The sequence below is a fragment of the Pan paniscus genome, chromosome 5 (assembly GCF_029289425.2).
Source record: "Pan paniscus chromosome 5, NHGRI_mPanPan1-v2.0_pri, whole genome shotgun sequence".
Taxonomy (NCBI): domain Eukaryota; kingdom Metazoa; phylum Chordata; class Mammalia; order Primates; family Hominidae; genus Pan; species Pan paniscus.
The window spans coordinates 174,732,571-174,745,000 of NC_073254.2; the positions used below are offsets into that span (position 1 = coordinate 174,732,571).

General features: G+C 43.5%; 1 long non-coding RNA gene across 1 annotated transcript in view; it reads right to left on the reverse strand.

Annotated features, from left to right (window-relative positions):
• Nucleotides 1-3,243: 3,243 nt before the first annotated feature.
• The window catches only part of LOC134730636 (uncharacterized), a 25,267-nt gene continuing 16,080 nt past the window's right edge, over nucleotides 3,244-12,430 (reverse strand). The window contains exons 2-3 of the long non-coding RNA XR_010112543.1: nucleotides 11,241-11,357; nucleotides 3,244-5,317 (exon numbers count right to left, since the gene is read on the reverse strand). This is a non-coding gene — a long non-coding RNA (uncharacterized LOC134730636). The remainder of the gene's footprint in view (nucleotides 5,318-11,240; nucleotides 11,358-12,430) is intronic.

Here is a 12,430-nt window from a genome sequence, read left to right on the forward strand (position 1 = left end):
TAGGTTTGTTCATACTGTAATACCACATTGTCTTGATGCTTTACCTTTATAATAATCTGTTAGATCAGGTAGTAAAATCCTCTGAATTTTGTTTAAAATTGTTTTAGATATTCTAAATCCTTTTCATTTTCATATAAACTTTGGAATCAGCCAATCAATTACTAGGGGAAAGGAACTGCTTTTTTTAAAGATTGCATTGAAACTTTAAGTCATTTTGGAAAAAACTGACATCTTAACAATACTGATTCCTCATTCTATGAATGTGATTATTATTTTGATTATAATTCAAAACTACCAGGTATAGTGGCTCATGCCTGTAATCCCAGCACTTTGGGAGGCCAAGGAGGGAGGATTGCTTGAGCTCAAGAGTTTGAGAACAGCCTGGGCCACATAGTGAAACCCCGTCTCAACAAAACGTCAAAAAATTAGCTGGGCATGGTGATGTGTGCCTGTAGTTCCAGCTACTCAGGAGGCTAAGACGGGAGGATCGCTTGAGCCCAGGAGGTCAAGGCTGCAGTGAGCCAAGATTGTGCCACTGCACTCCAGCCTGGGCAACAGAGTGAGACCCTGTCTCAAAACAAAAACAAAAACAAAAACAAAAACCACTTTTATTTCTTACATTGTTTCTGCTTTGGCCACTGGGAGCACTTTCAGTTGGCGCCTGTGTTGCTTTGACATACCCTTCATTGCGTGCTTATATGTGTGTTTAGCACCTCGTTGTTTTTCTGGCACTACAAGATGTTCCAGGTTCATCTTATATATTCTGTGTCCCAGTCCTAGAATCGGTCATTTCTCCAAGGAAACCTGGTTTCTTTCACTGGACGGTAGTTTTAGAAACCAAGATCTGGGCATTAGGTGTGCTTATTGAGTATACTGGGGTATCTTTGCTTCTAGGTCATCTTAAGGAAATAGACCCTTGGAAGGAAATATACATATTACTGTATTCCTTCCACTTGCTTATGTGTAAACTCCTGCTCCACCAGTGAGAAACCTGGCTACCCCCATCCTCCATTTACTTAATTTTCCAAAGTAATGGAATTTTTGAAGTAATTTGGATATTTTATTCCTTAGCTCTAGAAGTTTCATTTTATTCTTTTGTGTGTGTGTGTGTGTGTGTGTGTGTGTGTGACAAGAGTCTCACTGTCACCCAGGCTGGAGTGCAGTAGTGCAATCATAGCTCACTGCAGCCTTGACCTTCTGGGCTCAAGTGATCTTCCCTTCTCAGCCTCCTGGGTAGCTGGGACTACAGGTGTGTGCCACCATGCCCAGCAAATATTTTTACTTTTTGTGGAGATGGGGTCTCATTGTGTTGCTCAGGCTGGTCTCAAACTCCTAGGCTCAAGTGATCCTCCCACCTCGGCCTCCCAAAGTGTTGGGATTACAGGCATGAGCCACTGCACCCAGCTCTTGCTCTTTTTTATAGTTTCCATTCATTCCTCTTCATTATTTTCAGGTTTTTCTTTAAATCCATGTATGTATTTAGAATAGCTGTTATAATTATGCCTGTCATTTCTGGGCTTGTTTCTTTCTTTCTTCCTTTTTTTTTTTTTGAGACAGGATCTTGTTATGTTGCCCAGGCTTGGGCTTGTTTCTGTTGATTTATATTTCTCCCACTTCGTGTCACTGTGAAGTGAAGGGCTGACTTACTTAAGTTTTGGGTGTTCAAACCTTATGCATTCTGGCTGGGCATGATGTCTCACGCCTGTAACCCCAGCACTTCGGGAGGCCGACGTGGGCAGATCACTTGAGGTCAGGAGTTCAAGACCAGCCTGGCTAACATGTTGAAACCTCATCTCTACTAAAAGTACAAAAATTAGCTGGGCATGTTGGCGGGTGCCTGTAATCCTAGCTACTCGGGATGCTGAGGCAGGAGATTTGCTTGAACCCAGGAAGTGAAGGTTGCAGTGAGCTGAGATTACACCACTGCACTCTAGCCTGGGCAACAGAGCAAGACTCCAACTCAAAAACAAACAAACAAAAAACCTTGCACATTCCAAAGAAAGTTCTGGCCCTTGATGGGATCCTGGAGGATGACTTCCAAGCCCTTGAAATGTGCAAAGCCCTTTACCTAGGGCTTTGGGGCAACCCAGGCATTGTTAGCATTGTTAATAATATAATTTATAGTGGGTGCATTAGGCCAGGCTTTTAAAGTCTGACCTTTGGAGGGGCTAGAGCAAGAATAACTAAGGTCAGCTATTGGACACTCCATGCCTACATGACCACCCCTACCTCCCTCAAAAAACCTTGGATATTAAGGCTTAAGTAAGCTTGCATGGCTAGCAATATTTTGTGCTTGTTGTGATATATTGTTGCTGGGAGAATTTAGTGTTGTCCACATGGCCCCAGTGGGAATGGACAACTGGAAGCTCATTCCTGGACTTTCCTCCATGTACCTTTTGCCTTTGCTGATTTTACATCTATTTTTCCCATAACAAATAATAACTGTGAGCATGGTGGCTTTTCTGAATTCTGTGAGTCTTTCTGGCTAATAATTAAACCCAAGAGTGGTTTGAGGGGACCTCCGACATTCATCTACTCTTAATTTTTTATATTTGGTGATTATATATTGAATGCTAGTTATTTTGAAAGTTGCTTTGATAAGTGTCTGGATTTCTGTATTTTTTTTTAAAAGAATGTTGAATTATGTTTTGGCAGGCAGTTGAGTCACTTGCTTTGTTAGGGTAGATCTAGTTGTTCAAGGGCTAAATGTAACCTCAAGTATTCAACAAGATTTCTCTGTTGTGGCTAATCACAACTCTCAAACATCTTTTGGCTCTGGGAACTGTTCAGCTTTCAGCAGCCGTTAACTAGTTTTCTTTGCCTGACCTTGTGGTGTTCCATGCTATGCATGTGCTGCTTTATATTCAGCCAGAAACTCAAGGTGGCCTCTGTGCAGATTTCCAGAGCCCTTTCTCTGCATAACTAACTCCTCTCTACTACTCTGCTCTGCAAATTCCAGCCACCTCAACCTTTCCAAAATCTGATCTGTCTCCTTAATTCAGCAAGACTTCTGTGCTTTGTTTGGGTTCCCCCTTCCTATAATGTGATTCAGAAAGAGCTACTAGGCAGAAAGCAGAGGTATTGTTGTGATAACATCTTTGTTTTCCTGCTCTATTCTTCAATGTCCAATTGTCCAATATCTAGTTGTTCCATATAGTGTGTACATTTTCTGGTTATTTATACAAGAGGGTGCTGTGGTTTGAATGTGTCCCCCAAATTTCATGCGTTGGAAACTTAATCCTCAAATCCATACGTTGATTGAAGGTGGTATCTTCAGAAAGTAAAGAGGATTAGTAAGGTCATCAGGGTGAGGGCCCCATGATGCAACTGATGGCTTTATAAGAAGAGGAAGCAATGGCCAGCCATGGTGGCTCATGCCTGTAATCCCAGCACTTTGGGAGGCCAAGGCAGGTGGATCACCTGAGGTCAGGAGTTCAAGACCAGCCCAGTCAACATGGTGAAACCCCATCTCTACTAAAAATACAAATGTTAGCTGGGTGTGGTGGCGCATGCCTGTAGTCCCAGCTACTCAGGAGGCTGAGACAGGAGAATCGCTTGAACCTGGGAGGCGGAGGTTGCAGTGAGCTGAGATTGCGCCACTGTACTCCAGCCTGGGTGACAGAGTGAGACTCCATTTCAAAAATATATAAAATAAAATAAAAATAAAAAAAGAGCAAGCAAGACTTGACCTTATATACACACTCTTGCTCTCTCCCCATATGATGCTCTCTGCCATGTTCTGACACAGCAAATAGGCCCTCACCAGATGCCGGTGCCATGTCCTTGGACTTCCCAACCTCTAGAACCATGAGCCAAATAAACTTCTTTTCTTTATAAATTACCTAGTCTATAGTCTGTTGTAGCAACAGAAAACGGATTAAGACAGAGGGCAAATATAGTTCCAGGTATTCTGTCATGGCAGGAAGTATAACACCCTCTACTGTTTTGGTTGCTATTTCACAAGGTATTTTCCAAAATTAATTACAGTTTCAAATATAACTTCCATATGTGGTCATATGGAAATGTAATTGTCTTGAACTCTTATTAATTCTATAATTTATCTGTAGACATTTTATAAGTTTTCTATATAGACATTTGTGTCAAAAATAATATTTTTTCTTTTTTGCTTTGGAATTTTAATTTTTTTTCTTGCTGTATTGGCTTGGGTTTCCACAATAATGTAGAATAGAAGTGGTAATAGTGGATATTCTTTCTTATTCCTGCTTTTTAAAGGAATGTTTTAAGCATTAATATCAAGCATGATGTTTGCTATAGCTCTGTTTTAGATCCCATTGAAATAGATTAAATAAGCTGTCTTTTAAAATTAGTTCATGGGTTATTTTTGCGGTAAACTGAAAAAAAAATCCCCCTCCTTCCAGTTATGTTTACTTTCTTTTTTCTAATTTTTTTTTTTTCTTTTCCTCTGTCACCCAAGCTGGAGTACAGTGATGGTATCACAGCTTATAGCAGCCTTGATCCCTGGGGTCAAGTGATTCTCTCACTTCAGCCTCCCAAGTAGCTGGGACCACAGGCATGCACCACCACATCCAGATAATTTTTTTTGCTTTTTTTTTTTTTTTTTTTTTTTTGAGACAGGGTCTTGCTCTGTCACCTAGGCTGGAGTGCAGTGATGCAATCTTGGCTCACTGCAACTTCTGCCTCCCGGGTTCAAGGAATTCCCCTGCCTCAGCCTCCTGAGTAGCTGGGATTACAGGCAAATGACACCATACCCAGCTAATTTTTGTATTTTTAGTAGAGACGGGGTTTCACCATGTTGGCCAGGCTGGTCTCGAACTCCTGACCTCAAGTGATCCACCTGCCTTGGCCTCCCAAAGTGTTGAAATTACAGGTGTGAGCCACCACACCTGGCTTTTTTTGCATTTTGTGTAGAGATGGGGTTTCACCATGGTGCCTAGGATGGTCTCAAACTCCTGGGCTCAAATGATATTCCTGTCTCTGCCTCCCAAGTGCTAGGACTATAGGCATGAGCCACCACGCCCAGCCCAATATTTACTTTCTAATCTCTAGAACCTGTGAATATTATCTTACACGGCAAATAGAGCAAAATTACTTGTCTTAGTTATTTTGTGTTGCTATAAAAAATACCTGAGGTTCCTGGTAGGAAAAAAATAAAAATAATATTTAAAAAAATACCTGAGGCTGGGAAATTTATAAGAAAATACGTTTATTTGGCTTGCTGTTCTGCAGGCTGTACAAGAAGAGTGGTGCTGACATCTGCTCCTCGGCTTCTGGTGTGGCCTTCGGCTGCTTCCATTCATGGCAGAAGGCACAGGGAAGCCTCATGTGCAGAGATCACCTGGTGAGAGAGGAAGCAAGAGAGCAAGTTGGAGCCGGGCGTGGTGGTTCATGCCTGTAATCCCAGCACTTTGGGAGGACGAGGTGGGTGGATCACCTGAGGTCAGGAGTTTGAGACCAGCCTGGCCAACGTGGCGAAATCCTGTCTCTACTAAAAATACAAAAAATTTAGCCAGGTGTGGTGACGGGTGCCTGTAATCCCAGCTGCTGGGAAGGCTGAGGCAAGAAAATCGCTTGGACATGGGAGTCAGAGGTTGCAGTGAGCCAAGATTGTGCCACTGCACCCCAGCCTGGGCCACAGGGTGAGACTCTGTCTCAATTAAAAAAAAAAAAAACAAAAAAAAAAAAACAGAGCAAGGCGGGAGGTGCCAGGCTCTTTTTAACAACCAGCTCCTATGGGAACTAGTAGAGCAAGAACTCACTCACTTCCTCCCCTCCCCTTCAGGGAGGATATTAACCTATTCATGAAGGATCTGTCCCCATGACCAAACACCTCCCACTAGGCCCCACCTCCAACATTAAGGATCAAATTTCAACATGAGGTTTGGAAAGTCACATGTTCAAACTACAGCATTGTTGGCCAGATGCAGTGGCTCAAGCCTGTAATCCTACCATTTTGGGAGGCTGAGGCAGGCAGATGATCTGAGGTCAGGAGTTCAAGACCAGCTGGCCAGATGCAGTGGCTCAAGCCTGTAATCCTACCATTTTGGGAGGCTGAGGCGGGCAGATCATCTGAGGTTAGGAGTTCAAGACCAGCCTGGCCAACATGGTGAAACCCTGTCTCTACTAAAAATACAAAAATTAGCCAGGTGTGGTGCCATGTGCCTGTAATCCCAGCTACTGGGGAGGCTGAGGCAGGAGAATCACCTGAACCCAGGAGGCAGAGGTTGCAGTGAGCCAAGATCATGCCACTGCACTCCAGCCTGGGTGACAGAGTGAGACTCTGTCTCAAAAACAAAACAAAACAAAAATCCTATAATATTGCTTTATGTAGTAAAAGATATGACTAAGTTAAGGGTTTTCAGAGGAAGAGTTTATCCTGGATTATTTGGGTGGGCCCTAAATATGGTCACACAAATTCTTTTCTTTTTTTTTTTTTTTTTGAGATGGAGTGTCACTCTATTGCCCAGGCTGGAGTGCAGTGGCGTGATCTCAGCTCACCAAAACCTCAGTTTCCTGGTTTCAAGCATGTCTTGTGCCTTAGCCTCCTGAGTAGCTGGAATTCCAGGTATGCACCACCAAGCCCAGTTAATTTTTGTATTTTTAGCAGAGGCAGGATTTCACCATGTTGGCCAGGCTGGTCTCAAACTCCTGGCCTCAAGTGATGCACCTGCCTCGGTCTCTCAAAGTGCTGAAATTACAGATGTGAGCCCAGCCACAAATTCTTTTAAAAGAGAGGCAGAGCAAGATTTTACACAGACAGACACAGAGGAGAAGGCCACGTAAAGACAGAGTCAGAGATTGGAGTGATGTGGCCACAAGCCAAGGAATGCTCCAGAAGCTGAGAAAGGTAAGAAACAGATTCTCCCATAGAGCTTCTGAAGGGAGGCTGACCCTGCCAACACCTTGATTTTGGACTTCTAGCCTTCAGAACTTTGAGAAAATAAATTCTGTTTAATTGCCAAATTTATAGTAATTTGTTATAGCAGCCACTGACAACTAATATTTTGATTTAATAAATGATGCTTAATCACATCTGATATGGTTTGGCTCTGTATCTCCACCCAAATATCACCTTAAATTGTAGTTCCCATAATCTCCATGTGTCATGGGAGGGACAGAGCAGGAGGTAATTTAATCACGGGGGTGGTTGCCCTCATGCTGTTCTCTTAGTGAGTGAGTTCTGCCAAGATCTGACAGTTTTATCGGGGCTTTTCCCTCTTTTGCTCAGCAATTCTCCTTCCTGCCGCCATGTGAAGAAGGACATGTTTGCTTCTCCTTCCACCATGATTGTAAGTTTCCTGAGGCCTCCCCAGCCCTGCAGAACTGTAAGTCAATTAAACCTCTTCTTCTATAAATTACCCAGTCTTGGGTATGTCTTTATCAGCAGTGTGAGAACAGACTAATACAACATCAGATGCATTTTTTGCATCTACTGATATAATTTTTCTCTTTTAATTTCTTAATGTGAATTATATCAATGGATTTTTCTAATGTCAAAGCAATTCTACATTCCTACATGAAGTCCAACTGGCTCATGATCTATATCTGTATGTATGTATGTTTCATCTGTCTTTTCTGCTGATTCTCATTCATGGTATATGACTTCCTCAACAGCTTAATTATTTTTTACTATGTAATATGTAATACTCTTTTTGGTAGGCAGAATAATGCCCTCCCCACAAAATGTCCACATCCTAATCTGCATGAATGGCAAAAGAGAATTTACAGATGTAATTAAACTCAGGGTCTTGAGTTGCAGAGATTATCCTGGATTACCTGTGTGAACCCAATGTAATCACATAAATAAGTCCTTATAAATGAAAGAGGGAGGCAGGAGATGTGAGAGAAAGAAGTGTGACTAGGGAAGTTATGGCAGAGAGACTTGATGTGAGAAGGACTTGAGCCATCCTTACTGGCTTTAAAGATTCATTAAGGTACCACTAGCCAAGGAATGCAAGAAGCTCTTAGAAACTGGAAAAGGGCAAGGTAGTGGATTCTGCCCTAGAAGCTCCTGTCAGAAGAAAAACATCCCTGATGACATCTGGATTTTAGTCCAATGAGACAAGTATGGACTCCTGACTTCAAGAGCTGTAAGATAATAGGCCAGGCACAGCAGCTCATGCCTGTAATTCCAGTACTTTGGGAGGCCGAGGCAGGTTGATCACCTTAGGTCAGGAGTTTGAGACCAGCCTGGCCAACATGGTGAAACCCTGTTTCCACTAAAAATACAAAAAAAAATTAGCTGGGCATGGTGACGGGTGCCTGTAATCCCAGCTAATCGGGAGGCTGAGGCAGGAGAATCAGTTGAACCTGGGAAGCAGAGGTTGCAGTGAGCCGAGATCACGCCTTTGCAGTCCTTCAGCCTGGGTGACAAGAGTGAAACTCTGTTTCAAAAAAAAAAGAGCTATAAGATAATAAGTGTGTGTTATTTTAAGTCACCAAGGTTATGGTAAGTTGTTACAGCAACAATGGAAAATTAATACACTCATTATCCTTGAGAATTTATTTGCAGGATTTCCTTATAGCCTTAGATGAGGGAGCAGTCCTGCAGAGAGGTCTTGCATTGACTTATCCTAGGTGCCTATGGGCACTATTCTGAGAACACTTTAAACTACATTTAGGGCTTAAGGTAATGCACTTTTTTTTTTTTTTGAGAGGGTCTCGCTCTGCACCCAAGCTGAGTGTGGTGGTGCAATCTCAGCTTACTGCCGCCTCTACCCGCTGGTCTCAAGCTGTTCTTCCACCTCAGCCTCCCCAGCAGCTGGGACCACAGATGGGGGCCACCAAACCTGGCTATTTTTTGTATTTTTTATGGAGATGAGGTCCCCCTATGTTGCCCAGGCTAATCTTGAACTCTGGGGCTCAAGTGATTCTCCTGTTTGGCCTCCCAAAGTACTGGGATTACATGCGTGAGCCACCACACCTGGCCAGGTAATAGACTTTTGAGCTGCAAATCCATGCAGAGGCTAGGTTGTGTTACACTTCTCAGCACTGTCCCGTCTTTGCTCTCTTTAGACAAACAAATTTTTCTGAGTCTCCTAGGGTAGAGAAAGGAATGAATTTACTTCTGTTTTGCCCTAATCCTGGGCTGTAGCCCTTTGAGGGGGCCAGCTTGATATGAGGAGACTCCCAAATCAGCCTTCCCAACATGTAGTCCCCCTAGGCTTTGACTCTTGCCCCCTTTACCCCAGGAGACTATCAAAACCCAAAGTTCAAGTTTGTCTAAAATGGAAACTGCTCTCGAGGAACAATCAGTTTCAGGTTCTACTGGCCTGTCTGAGTTCTTACTTTTAGGATTTGTCCTGCTTTTAGTGATTTCAAAGTTTTTAAGATTTCTTTCCTTCCTTTCTTCCTTCCTCCCTCCCTCCCTCCCTGCCTCTCCCTCCCTCCCTCCCTGCCTCTCCCTCCCTCCCTCCCTGCCTCTCCCTCCCTCCCTTCCTTTCTTCCTTCCTCTCTTTTTTTTTTTTTTTGGAGTTTCATTCTTGCCCAGGCTGGAGTGCAGTTGTGTGATCTCCGCTCACTGCAACCTCTGCCTCCTGGGTTCAAGCAATTCTCCTGCCTCAGCCTCCCAAGTAGCTGGGACTACAGGTGTGCACCACCACTCCTGGCTAATTTATATATTTTTAGTAGAGATGGGTTTTCACCATGTTGCTCAAGCTGGTCACCAACTCCTGACGTCAGGTGATCCCCCCACCTCAGCCTCCCAAAGTACTGGGATTAAAGGCGTGAGCCAATCACCTGGCCTTTATTCTTTATTTCTGTTTTTGTTTTAGAGATGAAGTCTTTCTCTGTCACCCAGGCTGGAGAACACTGATGTGATCAGAGCTCACAGTACCTTGAACTCCTGGGCTTCAGTGATCCTCCTGCCTGGGACTCCCAGAGCACTGGGATTATGGGTGGGAGCCACCTTGCCTGGCCAGATTTTTTTCCTTTTAGCCAGCATTTGTTGTTTTTTTCAGTAATGGGGCTGGTTTGAATAACCCAGTCCACCATATTCCAGGAAATCTATTGAAAATTTTATATTCTGAATCTGTCAGTTCCACCAGCTGAACATTTTGCTGGTCTGATTCTGCTGTCTGTTGCTTATGTTGGCTTTTACTCATGATGCTTTGTTTTCCTGTTAAATAGTTAATTGTAATTTTATTTGCTTTCCTTCTTTTTTTTTTTTTTTTTGAGACGGAGTCTCACTCTGTCGCCCAGGCTGAAGTGCAGTGGCGTGATCCCAGCTCAATGCAACTTCCACCTCCCAGGTTCAAGTGATTCTCTTGCCTCAGCCTCCCAAGTAGCTGGGATTACAGGAGTGCGTCACCATGCCCAGTTAATTTTTGTATTTTTAGTAGGGACGGGGTTTTGCCACGATGGTCAGGCTGGTCTCGAACTCCTGACCTCAGGTGATCTGCCCACCTTTGCCTCCCAAAGTGCTGGGATTATAGGCGTGAGCTACTGTGCCCCATCTAAAGGTGCTTTCCTCTGAGAGAATTTGCAGATCCTCTGTCAATTGCCTGGAGGCATGGCAACCCAGTACCAAACGACTTTCTTTGCTTGAGGTTTTTCGCGTCACCCAAGAATTATGAATTGGACCACAAACTTGCATGAGGTACGACTTGTGGTTCAGAGGAATTTTTTTCCCCTCTCTCTTCATTAGTTCCAATGTTAAGACAGGCACATTTCTTTGCTGCTCCCCACCCACACCTACAGACAAGCTTTGTGTATTGTCCTCCATAAGTTGGTCATCTCATGTCCTGTATACTTGTCTTTGATGGCTATCAGAATCAAAGCTTGGTGACATCAGGGACTGGTAGATGATCACAGTATTCTGCCATTTCAGGTCTTCCTTATTTCTCTGGATTCCTGCTTCCACTTGCTTGGCCTTTGAGGATTCTTTTTCATTTCTATCAAATGAAAGATGAATTTAAAAAGAAAATTTGGCCAGGCATGGTGGTGAACATCTGTAATCCCAGCACTTCCAGAGGTCAAGGTGGGAGGATTGCTTGAGCCTAGGAGTTTGAGGCTGCAGTGAGGTATGATCATGCCACTACATTCTAGCCTGTTTGATAGAGTCAGACCATGTCTCTAACAAAAGAGAAAATTTAGCCAAGCGCAGTGGCTCACACGTGTAATCTCAGCACTTTGGGAGGCCAAGGAGGGAGAATTGCTTGAGCCCAGGAGTTTGGGACCAGCTTGAGCAACATAGTGAGACCTTGTCTCTACCAAAAAAAAAAAAAAAAAAAAAAAAATTAGCCAGGTGTAGTGGCACAAACCTGTAGTCCCAGCTACTCAGGAGGCTGAGGCAGGAGGATTGCTTGATCCCAGGAGGTCGAGGCTGCAGTAAGCCATGATCACACCACTGCACTCCAACTGGGTGACAGGGCAAGACCCTGTCTCAAAGCAAAACAAAACTCAATGAGATGCCCCTTCTCATCCACTAGGATGGACATGAAAGAAAAAAAACAACAACAGCCAAACAAACAAAACAGAAAAAGTACAAAAGAAAGTAAGTATTTTAATTAGTATTGATAGTTATACAACACAAGTATTTAGGAACTCTGGTCTGCCATTCTTCCAGAAATCTATCATTTTAAGGTGTCAACTGTCCCCGGGAGTTAAGAGGGCCATGATTGTAGATCCTAAAGACTATGCAGGGTGTCCTGACCCCAGAGATAAGATTAGGTTCCATTTCACCATCATTTTGTGCTTCAAATGCTAATTCTTTCAATGTCCACACTCGATTCTCTTTTATAACTCTTCGTGATTACTAATCCATTCTTCTCTACAAATCTTTTAAAATAAATCAAAACAAAAATGACAAGGTGGTAAGATGTATGCTTTTTTTTTTTTTTTTGAGATGGAGTCTCACTCTTGTCGCCCAGGCTGGAATGGAGTGCAGTGCAGTGGCGCCATCTCTTCTCACTGCAACCTCCACCTCCCAGGTTCAAGCAGTTCTCCTGCCTCAGCCTCCCAGATAGCTGAGATTCCAGGTGCCCACCACCACACCTGGCTTATTTTTTGTATTTTTAGTAGAGATGGGGTTTCACTATGTTGGCCAGGCTGGTCTCGAACTCCTGACCTTGTGATCTGCCCACCTTGGCCTCCCAAAGAGCTGGGATTACAGGCGTGAGCCACTGCGCCTGGCCTCAAACCATTTTTTAAATGATGCCTGCCAAGGTCCAAACAATTTAACAAGTACTTATGTCCTAGCAACTTAGTAACCACTTGAAAAAAGTAATACACGTAAATAGAAGAAAATAATTTTTTTTCTTTCTTTCTTTTTTTTTTTTTTTGAGACAGAGTCTCGCTGTGTCACCCAGGCTGGAGTGGAGTGGTGCCATCTCAGCTCACTGCAACCTCCACCTCCTTGGTTCCAGCGATTCTCCTGCCTCAGCCTCCCCAGAAGCTGGGACTACAGGCATGTGCCACCACGCCTGGCTAATATTTGTGTGTGTGGTTTTTT